The following is a 13,905-nucleotide window of genomic DNA, read 5'->3' as shown; positions in this document are numbered from 1 at the left end:
TCCCCGTTCACTTCCTTCCTTCCTGTGTTACAGGTAATAGGACCCCACCTCCTGACCCCCTTCATTAAACATTTCAAAGAGATTTCATTTCAATCAGCCATGCTGCTGTGTTTTCATGAACAGATACAATTGTTCATTTTGAAAACTCTCCTGATAGATAGATATTAATGAACACTCATGGGGACCACACTGAGGTTAAAGGTTTAAACGTCATCATGTTCTTTACATTTCTTACCTGATGAGGATTTTCTATGGCTGTTTCTGATTAGATTTTATTCACCATGCTTACTAACTATTCCTGCAAAACATTGCTTCTGAAAAGACTCCTGGAGGCTGATTGTTGGGAAGCGTATGACTGTTGCACAGGCTGCAGTGCACAATGCTTACCCTGTGGACTTCAGTGCCCAGCGCACCTCCAATATGCTTCCCCACCTCGTTTCCACACAATCAGCCTGGATAAGAGTTTTCTGAGGCAATTCCTGCTGGAATAGTTAGTAAGCATTTCAAATAAAGATCTAAGCAAAAATCACATTGAATCATTCAGCACACACATACTAGGATATTAAAGATCAGACATGTAATATTAAGAATATATAGATGATATAAACAATACTTTAATCAACCTATTTTCAATTGTATTGATCAAATTTAAAACCATTACATTGTTTTGATTAAAGTGCAAATTGAAAATGATATCTCTTTTATTAAAACTTAAATTCAACCTTATTTATTCATTTTAAATTAGTTTATTTATTTATTGTCATTGTTAAAGTAAAATACTTTGACAATCTGACAATCTTTAACTTGAAGACGGTCCTATTATTTGAAGACGGTCCTATTATCTTTTCAGATGCACCAATATATTTAGAAAGCGAGGGATCTGAGTGGGTAAAATGGACAGAAATGCCTCCACTTCAGTTCTCAATTGTTTGTGGAGTGGAGGGGAGTTTTCTTCTTTATCAAGGAGAACAAGTGAAATAACAAGAACAAGCTTGTTTCCATGTTTAGACTGTCCATTTCTCCTGATTTATCACAGTATTAACAATGTGTTTGACTGCTGTGTTAGAGTGTCTAGTTCTGTACAGGAATATATGAAGGATGGAACTCCAGCCATTGGAATAGTTGTGTCAATACCCTCGATTCACCATGAAGTGTGATCCTGGGCTGGAATCACAATATGTGCTTCTGCTGTTTCTGTTGAGATGATACAGAGACAGGGATGGGTTTCACAAGAAACGAAACTTACCAGTGTTTCTGAATTCCAGGAGTTATATAAAGATCTAAGAGGCAGAGTTTGGGACTGAGGCCAGGTTTAGACAAGCAGGCTCAGCAGAGACTGCTGAATCAGTGTGAGAGGGGTGGAGAGGAGAGAGTGGGACAGGAGTTTGAGAATGGCACCCTCTGTCACAGCGCTCCTTCAAGACTGAAGCTTTGTCTCAATGGGACAGGCCCATTCCCAGTAGAGACTCTGAATGCGGGCGGGACACTGGACACACAAACAATCCCACCTCCTTCCAAGAACCCAGTCCTATATACAGGACACGTGATGGGTTTGCATGAGAAATCCTGGAGTGAGTCAGAAGAGATCTTTCCTTTCTACTGGAGAGAAATCGAGGACTCTCAGTACATATGCAGGGACATGTCATGTGTTCTTCAAGAGTGAGGAAAGGCTAATACAACACAACCTGAAGAAATTAGAGGCTGGTAATCATTGAGGAATGGTCCCGTATGCCTCCAGCACAATTTAAAAAGCACCTTGCAGAATCGCTACCTGCCACGTCCAATCAGTGCCTTGCTGGCTGCCCATGGAGGCCCTACACCATATTGACACTGCTATGGCAGGTGTTTTTGTTTTTTGCACAAAAAATGAAAACCTTTTTCAATAAGCAGATTCATTTAAGATACAAAATAAATGACCCAGACAATGAAGTGTAAATCATGTGTGTTTAATGTGATTTGTCCTGATTTGTTTACAGCTAATATACAGTTTTATATTCTCATGTATTGCAGATTTCTTATATCATCTATTCAGTGTTTATAACACATTAGTAAATGCTGTTACTACCCTGTATGACTTGTTCTATAATGCATTATAAAAACATTAAACCTCATCTTTTAAGCATCTATAACATGTTAATAAACTATTTAAAAGTGACACCTTCATATAACGTGTTACCATAAATTTCAGCAACGCGATTCAGCTAACAGGATTCTACTGTATACAGGAATCTGCTAGAAACTACACTGACATGCCTTTGACATGGCAAGTATTGTGAGCTGCTATTTACACAACCTTACATTGATAGGGATTGGAGCTGACAAAATAATCCCATGAATCTCAGCTGCTGTGCACTTCCATTCGTTATATAGGTCTCAAATGTGCAGTGTTGAAAGAAACACCTACTATAGTAAACATGCACCTTGAAGCTGCATCCACACCCGACGCGACTTGGAAATGATCCTAAAGACTGGAAATAAATACATGACCCCGCCCACGAATTCCTATTGGACACACTAGAGATGGGCGGTCCCATTACAAAACAGTGCTTGCTTTGATAAAAGTTTACCACCCTGACCTCCGGCAACTCTGATGTAAAATAAAGGCTGGACTTGTGAAATCTATAGAGCAGAGTTATTGAACATCCCTATATATCCAGCAGTGTTGTTGTTCTCATTATCAGTAGTAGTAATTGTACAGTTGTAGTATTTTTTTTTCGTGGTTCTGGTAGCAGTAGAAGTCCAATCTGAAGCCGGTGCATCTCCAGTTGTCAGAAGAGCTGTCTGATATTTTCAACACGATTATTTTATTGTTAATCATTTTATATATGCAATCCCAATTGTGTTTCTTTACAAATTCCTTCCTTGATCCTTTTTGTTTATTAACTGTTTAAAGTATTTTATAGTGCAACATTATTATTATTATTATTATTATTATCCATGTTATTGTGCGCAGGTCATCACTTACCTTGTATTACTACCGATGCCATTCTACAGATCTATTTTCTTTATTGTAAATGCTTTTGAAGACCGTGACGCATCAGATCATGGGTGAGTGTTTGAGCGTCTCTGACTTCATTTACTGATGAATAATTATATTATCTATGCATTCAGACACTCTATCAGTAAACTAAAAACACGTATCCCTGTATTTCACATCAAGTGTTGTGTTCAGATTTGCTATTATTACTATTAATGTATTTGTCAGACGCCCTTTGTGCCACCTAGCGGCCACAGCTCGTAATGTTTCCTAAAGAAAATTAGAAAAATCAGTCAGAGCACATTCAATGGAGGAACTAATTTCACGAATCAGTATGTATTTTTTTTTTTTCTGAGGCGCTGCATAGACTGTATATCAGACCACATTTTATAAGCAGGTGTATCTGCGCATGTCGTTAACCAGAAAAGAGAAGCGCTTCCATCAGACCCCATAACTAAACTCACACATTACAGCCTTGTGTAATGAATTATTAACAAATACGTTTCCGCTGAGATTTTAATTGTTTAGTCTAATTGATATTTTTAGTAACCTAGTGACTGACTTCAGGGTCACCAGTTTAACATTATAAAGCATCAGATTTGTATTTCTCAATTTGTTGAAAATGGATTGTACCGTATTGATATTAAGACAATAAAAAAACAAGCTTGAGTAAGGAATGGATTATTTATTACACAGGCTCCGTATTAGCAGTTACCATCATAACATGTGGATAAGTTAGTTAACATGGATTTGGCTTCAGAAACAGATGGATTTACTGTTTAATTGATTTGAGAAGAATCAGGATACAGTTTCATATTTGTCTGTTTCCTGACTGGGTGAATCAGTCGGCTGCATATGAACCCCAATTCTGCAGACTCTGCTGTGTAACAGAAGCAGGGCTTGTGATTGTCGATGCTTTACCCCGAGTTCTTCTCCACTCTCCTTTAACAATTCAATTGATACCTGTGAAGACATTCGTGTATCTCAATCACACTGAGAAACGCCTTCATAGTAACATTGATTTAATATACTGTTATTTTTTGTATATCTCAAAGACTGAAAGCTTCAGTCTTGAAGGAGCGCTGTGACAGAGGGTGCCATTCTCAAACTCCTGTCCTACTCTCTCCTCTCCGCCCCTCTCACACTGATTCAGCAGTCTCTGCTCAGCCTGCTTGTTTAAACCTGGCCTCAGTCCCAAACCCCGCCTCTTAGAGCTTTATATAACTCCTGGAATTCAGAAACACTGGTAAGTTTCGTTTCTTGTGAAACCCATCCCTGTCTCTGTATCATCTCAACAGAAACAGCAGAAGCACATATTGTGATTCCAGCCCAGGATCACACTTCATGGTGAATCGAGGGTATTGACACAACTATTCCAATGACTGGAGTTCCATCCTTCTTATATTCCTGTACAGAACTAGACACTCTAACATAGCAGTCAAACACATTGTTAATACTGTGATAAATCAGGAGAAATGGACAGTCTAAACATGGAAACAAGCTTGTTCTTGTTATTCCACTTGTTCTCCTTGTTGAAGAAGAAAACTCCCCTCCCCTCCAAAAACAATTGAGAACTGAAGTGGAGGCATTTCTGTCCATTTTACCCACTCAGATCCCTCGCTTTCTAAATATATTGGTGCGTCTGAAAAGATAATAGCACCGTCTTCAAACACAAGCTAAAGATTGTCAGATTGTCAAAGAATTTTACTTTCACTATGAAAATACATAAACTAATTTAAAATTAATAAAGTAGATTGTATTTAAGTTTTTAATATAAGAAATATGATTTTCAATTTGCACTTTAATCAACACAACTGATTAGTTTTAAATTTGATCAGCAATATCTGCATGTAAATATTTTTATTAAAGAAATACAATTGAAAATAGGTTGATTAAAGTATTGTTTATATCATCTATATATTCTTAATATTACATTTCTGATCTTTAATATCTTAGTATGTGTGTGTTGAATGATTCTAGTGTGCGGCTGAAGGCCAATGGGATGTGCTGAGCTCTGGTTCCCTGATTTGAATAAGGGGCGGAGCTAAGGTTCTGTTCTGTTGTTGGTGAATAAAGTGTTGAATCCTGAGAAGCGGACGGAGCTGTGGACTCTGGAGCGTGCTGTGCGAGCGTCAAGAATAAAGACAAGGATTTGAACAAGAAGAAAGCGAGTCTCAGTGTTCAGCCTCCTGAAAAACGCGACAATCTATTAATATACAGCACGATTGATTCTAATACCGTCCAGAATTATGTTAATTAGATTTTTATTTTAGCCTGTGAAGTACTTTCTGTATGGAATAATAATAATAATAATAATAATAATAATAATAATAATAATAATAATAATAATAATAATAATAAAACTACCCACATCTAAAATAGCCTACTTTTTTAATTAGTTAACACATTATTTTTCTTCTAAGAAAAACAATAAAATAATATTAGAGGTTGATATGAGTCTTGCCATGGATGAGAGAGATGTGTCAGAATGTATTACACAGATATTACAAATATGGGTGTGATTAGGTATGGGGTACTGTGAGGGTGTGCCGATACCCATAATAATTAAACACAGAAATCCCGATTATTATTATTATTATTATTATTATTATTATTATTATTATTATTATTATTATTATTATTATTATTATTATTATTATTATGATGTACTCAATAAGAATGCTTCACTTCACATTCATTTCAATATAAACTCAATCTCACCCTTATTCAATTTACCAATATTATAATAATAGGGGTAAGCAAGATGAAACGCGGACCGGAAAGAACCGCGCACGTGAAGCACGAGCCTCCGCGCGGGAGGGATCTTCCGGTCTGACACCGGATATTATCATAATGAAAGAGGCGTGTCTTGTGCAATTACGCACCTAGCATTCGAGAGAGGAGGAAGCAGAAACAACAACAGCGCCGTGTTTACCTGGTTAGGTATGAAATGCGACTTTGTGTATTTCTATTATACTCGATATAAACGTGTTATTAATGCAACGGGGAACTAGAGAAACCAGTACGGATAATATCTCAGCGTGTAAATAATGTGTTCTTATTATTTGAATCGTATAGGCTAGTAGTACAGGGACGCACGTGGTAAAGTAAATGAATCTTTAAACGCTAGCCTAGTTCAATTGAAATGATATGCGGTTTGCTATATTTGCACAATATTGATTAGAGAGTGCATTAGTTAACGGTAAAGATGTAAGATAATACCGTTGGAAAGGATCACTATTTCCACACACTTTCATTCTTCTAAGAGTGCTGTTTAAGATGGAGTTATTTCATAAACACACAGCAGCTCACTGAATGCAAACACGTGTGTTTGAGTAACAGAGTGTATTGTATGAAGGGGAGCCCCGAGCCCGCCTTCCATTCAAGATCTGTTGTATTTAATCCCAATTCAGACACACAGTTAAGTTTCGTTTGTTGTGAAATCATCACTCTCTTTCTGTCTCACTGCAGAAAGAATGGCTTCAAACTTGTGGTCAGAGGATCAGTTGAGCTGTTCAGTGTGTCTGGAGATACAGAAGGACCCAGTCACTATTCCATGTGGACACAGTTACTGTATGGGGTGTATTAAGAACTACTGGGATCAGACTGATTATACAGGTGTCTACAGCTGCCCCCAGTGCAGAAAGACCTTTACCCCAAGGCCTGTTCTGTGCAGAAACACCATGCTGGCTGAAATTGCTGGAGAATTCAAGAGGAGAAGACTCAATCCTCCTCCTGCTCAAAGTTATGCTGGACCTGGAGATGTGCCGTGTGATTTCTGCACTGGGAGAAAGTTCAAAGCTGTGAAATCCTGTTTGACGTGCCTGGCCTCTTACTGTGAAACACACGTCAAGCCACACAGTGAGGTTACTCCATTAAAGAGACACAAGCTGGTCAATGCAATTGGAAATCTGGAGCAGAAGCTTTGTGCTGCACACCAGAAGGTTTTGGAGGTCTTCTGCAGAACCGATCAGACTTGTGTTTGTGTGCTGTGTACAGACAAGGATCACAAGAGCCATGATACAGTCTCAGCTGAGGCAGAAAGGACTGGGAAACAGGTAAGGGTTTGAACCATTTCTGTGATATTTAACATGTCCATGTCCAAAGCACTTCACACACACAAAAAACAATTAAACCTTTCAATGAAAAACTGTCTAATACAAAATGTTATAAAAAGGAAATAAATACACATTGGGTATTAATTATGAAATTTGAAAAACAGTGAGATAAAAAGCTAATTGTAAAAATAGAACAATTAAAGTAAAATACAAAAATGTTATACAATTGGAATAAATAAATAAAATATCCAGTTTAATTGTAAAATTTGAAAAACTAAAATAAAAATCCAGTTTATAAAAATAGAACAATTAAAAACAGTCTAATAAAAAAAAAATCTATTGGAATTAAAGTCAAATACCAAATGTGAAAAAATATGAAAATCTCAGGTAATTTATAAAATGAGTTTTAATCTAGTGTAAATGAGTGTGTCTCTTTTGTTCAGAGAGCTGGAGTGTTTCATGTTGTAATAATTAAAAATGTACATAATACTTGTAAGTATTTTTTAGTTTTTCGGTATACTCATAACATTTTGCAGGATAAACAGAGGTGATATTTTGAAATTGAGATTGATAAGGTCGCAAAGTTCTCAATATGTCCATTATTTTAGTATTTGTATTATTCAAACCTTATAGGACATAACACCTTTACTTGGACAGGTGTGAATAACACAGCCTGCTCTGAAATATCCTGTGTTGCATGTGACAGGATATCACTCAATGCCCCATCAGAAATGTCACTGTGTCACTGTGTTTCTACACAGAAGCAGCTGGGAGAGACACAGACAGAAATACAACAGAGAATCCAGGAGAGACTCAAAGAAATTGAAGAGCTGAAACAGGCTGTGGAGTCACTGAAAGTGGGTATTAACAAGAGGGGGGTATTATTATTATTATTATTATTATTATTATTATTAACAGATGGACTGGAACACATCTACAGAAGTTTACTGTCTATGCCTGATGTGTTTTTGATATCAATTCTAACCATGTCTCCTCTACTGTGTTCTTTCACTCAGAGATCTGCATGCATAGAAATAAAGGAAAGTGAGAAGATCTTTACTGAGCTGATCCGATCCATTGAGAAGATCCACACTGAGGTTATTGAGCTGATTGGAGCTAACGAGAAGGCTGCAGTGAATCAGGCTGAAGGACGCATGAAGAAACTGGAGCAGGAGATTGCTGAGCTAAGGAGGAGAAACGCTGAGCTGAAACAGCTTTCAGAGACAGAGGATCACATCCATTTTCTACAGGTAACATCACTGCTTGTTAGAAAATCTCAAGTCCATAACTGGGACGGTTTCAGACAGACCTCTCCAATTGAATGAATCCTTGCTTTTCCCCAGGAATGTTTTGGACCCCATTCTGTTTCACTGAAAACTCCTTTTCTCCACTTTCCTGTTGTAGAATTTCCAGTCTCTCTGTGCCCCTCCTGAAGCTGGAGACTTACCCAGCGTTACTGTCAATACAGACATCTCTTTTGGGGCTGTGAGGAAAGCTGTATCTGAACTTAAAGACCATATTGAGGACTTCTGCAAGGGGGAATTAGTCAAAATAACCACAACAGGTTGGTATGAAATAGATTCCTTTGGTATTGATTTCTCAAATAGGCCATGGCTTGAGGACGGGCATGACTTGCAAGACATTAATAAAGACCTCTTGCAGATTGTTGACTATATGAATATTGCAGCAGGGAGGAGGGAGGCAGCAGCGAAGAATAAGAAGAGAGGAGGGTAGAAGGAGATGTTTTATTTCAAATGATTTCCCCAGGTTGAAACGTCCCAACTCATTTACAGTGACATCCTGAGTGATGAGAGCAGGAAGGAAGAGAATTTCTAAAGACATTACATGAGAAAACAACACAATAGCATTCAAACACAGACAGAGGGATTCACACATTAAACACATTCATTCCATATAGGATGTGCTAACTTATAGCCCTGAACTTTCTTATCAGTTTTATAGGAATTGAAGGTCATGGTCTGTTTGTATTCCAAATCCTCTTCAGTAAAATCTTTTGGTTTTAAACAGTTTTCTCTATTTTATTTAGTGAATGAAATTGCAGTTTATACCGTGGGGTCTAGGAGCAGTGACAGACGTTTCAAAGGTAAGGCTTTTCTTCCAGTAAAACACATTTTTAATACAGAGACATTCTCCCTTTTTGGAAGGCCCTAGCACCTCAGTGAAAGAGTGGCTGGAGATGTATTAGATTAGTTCTTGTGTGAAAGATTCCTGATGAGGGTGCAGTTAGCTGGGTCCTTCTATAACGGCATGATTTTAAAATATATATATATATATATCTCACACACACACACACACAGATAAGCAGTGGACTGCATTTTTTGGAAAGGGGTATTCAGCTTAAAAAGATTGCAAATCCCTGTTCTTGGTACAATGAATGTCCTCTACTCAGTGATACACCAGCGTCACTGTGACACATTTCACAATATTTTCCCCAACAGTGACAGTGAGTATTGTGGAGACACCTTGGTTGTATCTACAGCTTTACAGTTTTATTTTTTGTTCTTGAGAAACAAAAGATCAGTAAACTCTGTTGGCATATTTAAAAGAAACAAACATAAATAAAAAATAGTGGTTGGTTCTGACTCAAACATATTAACCACCTCACTGAAGAAAATGTCCCCTTAAAAATGAGAGGGGGCCATCTTGACCCTTAGTCTAAGTCTTGGAGCAAACACTGTGATAAACTGAACAGATGCACTTTGTGTTTTAAGATTAAGAGCATGGCAGATTGCTGTTTGGAGTCTTGTGTGTGTTGTGTATTAATCCACATGTTTCAATTCTATTTCTCTCCTTTTTTTCTGCCCAGTGAATGAAGTTGCAGTTTACAGTCTGCAGTCTCCAGAGCCAAGGAATAGAGCTGAGTTTTTAAAATGTAAGTCTGTTTCACTGAAACATTTGATTGAAAGATGTGTCACTCCATTGTGAGAAGAGCTAACACTACAGAACAGGGAGGGGTGGAGCTTGAGGGCAGCAATTATTATTATTTATTAGTAATTGTGAAGCCATTAATCTACACTCCTCTCCAACAAGTATTGGTTCAGATGAATACATGCAGAATGACTGGGGGAGGGGCATTTGTTGCCTGTTTTTCCACTCAGACCTTTCTCTCCCTAAATATCTTGGTATCCCTGAATAGATAATCATCCCATCTTTTAATACATGTACAATGCATGTGAAACCAGTTGTGGGGTAAAATGAACAGCTGTCCCTCCCATCATCCTGTGCTGGTAGTAAATGTATATTGCAGTATCACTGCACTTGTGGGATGGATTGCTCATTAAAATATTAGACAGATATTTGAAGAGTGGATGATATTCTATTGAAGATATTTAGTAAGCAAGGGTTCTGAGTGGGTAAAATGGCAACACATACCCTGTAGGAACATTAAGTGAACTGTAATTGTATGCAGAGCTGCATTTGATTAGTTCTAATTGAAGAAGATTGATAAGATCGAGGAATTATAATGAACAAAACAATCAAACAGCAAGAGGGTGTAAAGATAGCTTCCCATGTACCCGCATGAGCCTCTCAGAACTACATTTCCCATCATCCTCCTGCTCACATATGTAATTGAGATGAAATTACCAGTGAGCAGGAGGATGATGGGAAATGTAGTTCTGAGAGGTCCATGCCGGTCCACGGGAAGCCATCTTGAGGCAGGGAATTCAATTTAAAAGTTTAAAAAAGTGGTCAAAATGTATTAAAAAAAATAATTAAAACAATACACACACCTTCCATAAACAGGATGTGAGGATGCAGCAGACAATGACTGTTGATTTTCTCAGTGATTTGACTTTTCTAACCGTCTCTCCTCTACCCGTCCTCTTCTCTTCAATCAGATTCCTGTCAGCTCACACTGGACCCCAACACAGCGAATAGAAACCTCTGTCTGTCTGAAGAGAACAGAAAGGTGACATGGAGGAGAGAGACCCAGAGATATCCTCATCACCCAGAGAGATTTGATAGCAAGGCCCAAGTGCTTTGCAGAGAGGGTTTGTCTGGGACTCGCTGTTACTGGGAGATTGAGTGGAGTGGGAGAGAGGCTTCTATAGGAGTCACATATAAAGGAATCAGCAGGAAAGGAGAGGATATCGTTCCTGTGGCCTTGGATTCAATGACAAGTCCTGGAGTTTGTCCTGCTCTGGTTCCAGTTACACTGCCCGGCACAACAACAATGAAACTGCAATAACTGCCCCCCACTCCCCCAGAATAGGAGTGTATCTGGACTTTAATGCCGGCACGCTGTCCTTTTATGGCGTCTCTGACACAATGACCCTCCTGCACAGATTCCAAACCACATTCACTGAGCCGCTCTATCCTGGGTTTGAGGTTCATTGTTATGCTTCCTCTGTAACAATCTGCCAGCTGAACTAGACTGTTTTGTGTTGTAAGAAACCCTTTGTATTGAACTCCCTGTCTGTCCTCTCCACTCCTCGGATGAAGGGAATGTTCAATCTGACACAACTTTGGATGAAAGTTAGGGGGTAAAACGGCGCCACCTGCAGAGCGAAACAAGGGGAATTATTTGTTTTTAGCAACGAATGGATTTCATACGAAGTAACTGTATTTAATTTATTTAAGAATTGTTATATTTTAGTTATATTTTAAAAAATGGCATCCAATAGTCAGTGCTGTAACAGTTTTTAAAAAAGTGAACTTAAGTTTGCTTTATTGTGTGTTTTTTTGTTTTTTGATTTCCATAAAATGACAAATATTTCAGATTTTAGTAATGTGACTTTTTCTTATTTCTTAATACTCATTAACATGGTTTTTCAAATGAGAATAAGAAAGAAAGAGGGGAATGAGAGAGAAGGACGTATGGTAAAGCATAGGGAAGCATTGTAAAGCACAGAGAGGTCTGGTAAAGCATAGGGAAGCATTGTAAAGCACAGAGAGGTCTGGTAAAGCATAGGGAAGCATTGTAAAGCACAGAGAGGTCTTGTAAATCATAGGGAAGCATTGTAAAGCACAGAGAGGTCTGGTAAAGCATAGGGAAGCATTGTAAAGCACACAGAGGTCTGGTAAAGCATAGGGAAGCATTGTAAAAGCACAGAGAGGTCTGGTAAAGCATAGGGAAGCATTGTAAAGCACAGAGAGGTCTTGTAAATCATAGGGAAGCATTGTAAAGAACAGAGAGGTCTGGTAAAGCATAGGGAAGCATTGTAAAGCACAGAGAGGTCTTGTAAATCATAGGGAAGCATTGTAAAGCACAGAGAGATCTGGTAAAGCATAGGGAAGCATTGTAAAAGCACAGAGAGGTCTGGTAAAGCATAGGGAAGCATTGTAAAGCACAGAGAGGTCTGGTAAAGCATAGGGAAAATTGTAAAGCACAGAGAGGTCTGGTAAAGCACAGGGAAGCATTGTAAAGCACAGAGAGGTCTGGTAAAGCAGAGGGAAGCATTGTAAAGCACAGAGAGGTCTGGACTCTAACCCTGGGTTTGAGACTCAGCTCAGTGATTTGGATTCCTGAACAGCTTCTTAGTAAAGGTATTATTCAGCATGCCGCTGCACCGTGAACTAATAAGAAAAGACTTTCAGTACCTGGCAGGCTCTTGTGACATATCAGGAGGGTCATTCTCTTTACTCCTTCTTCTTCTCCTTGGAGTCGGGTCCATGCCTCTCTCTACTGAATCACTCGTTCCTCAGTTAGCTGGGTTTCTTCTCTGCAACACAATTGAAACAAGTCCGTTGTTAAAGAGTACAGCGCTTCAAATGTTATTTTTCTTTCTCTTTCTTTAGAGCGGCCCCTTATCTTTTCATGCTGTTTGAAATCATCCCGACCGCTTCTTGTTATCACCGTTACTCAAATGCTGGGTTCGTTTTTGGAAACGTCTGGGTTGCTAATTGAGTGCCATGGGAGCATTGTATTTTAAACAATTTTGTATCAATTAAGGTTATGTTTCATTTTGAATTATTAATTTTGAACTTTAAATATACAGGTTAATACTAACAGTTACAACAGCACTTAATAGGAAAAAAAAACTATGATCTTTTTGTATGTTTTGTCCAGTTGTTCTGCTTGGATTTTGGTGTCTGACCAAATTTATATTAGAGCTTGAGTTTCTCGCACTGTTCATGTCGTTAGGGTTACCCGATTTGCCCTGAAAAACTAAATAAGACGTTCTTTTTCTCCAAGTCACTGACACAGTACCAAAATAACAGTATTGTGCAGTAAAGAAACAAGGACCAGGGGTCACAAATGGAGATTAGATAAAGGGGCATTCAGAACAGAAAATAGGAGGCACTTTTTTACACAGAGAATTGTGAGGGTCTGGAACCAACTCCCCAGTAATGTTGTTGAAGCCGACACCCTGGGATCCTTCAAGAAGCTGCTTGATGAGATTCTGGGATCAATAAGCTTCTAACAACCAAACGAGCAAGATGGGCCGAATGGCCTCCTCTCGTTTGGAAACTTTCTTATGTTCTTATGTATTTAACACAATAATAGTTTTACCAAATTATAGTGGAATAGTTGTATGCTTGTGTCTTAGGAAATATCAGTTTACAAAAGCTCTCTTATTTTGCAGACTCCATGTTCACAAGTATGCGGAAGCCCCTTTGGCAGTCAGCATGCTCTGACATCATAAGTCACATGACCGGAACCTGCGTGACGTCGAGTTATTTTGCTTAAACATCAATAATAACCGAACAACGAAGAAGCAGCGAAAAAGACGGAAAATACAAAGAAAAAATGATGCAGCCTATCATTGTGATAAGCTGAAATATTGAAGTACCTTGACAAGATGTTTTGCCAGTACGCAGTTACGGGCCGTACCGGCTGAGTTTCAACTCTGACTATTAGTATTATATTTATGTGTGTTATTATTATTATTATTATTATTATTATTA

The 13,905-nt window shown here is 38.3% G+C and overlaps 1 pseudogene; it reads left to right on the top strand.

Annotated features, from left to right (window-relative positions):
• Positions 1-5,646: 5,646 nt before the first annotated feature.
• On the top strand, positions 5,647-13,697 carry LOC117970808 (tripartite motif-containing protein 16-like; annotated as a pseudogene).
• The last annotated feature ends 208 nt before the right edge of the window (positions 13,698-13,905 follow it).

This window comes from Acipenser ruthenus, chromosome 52, assembly GCF_902713425.1.
Source record: "Acipenser ruthenus chromosome 52, fAciRut3.2 maternal haplotype, whole genome shotgun sequence".
Classification (NCBI taxonomy): Eukaryota; Metazoa; Chordata; class Actinopteri; order Acipenseriformes; family Acipenseridae; genus Acipenser; species Acipenser ruthenus.
The sequence above is the reverse complement of the archived record's forward strand: the minus strand, read 5'-3'. Positions and strand labels throughout refer to the sequence as shown.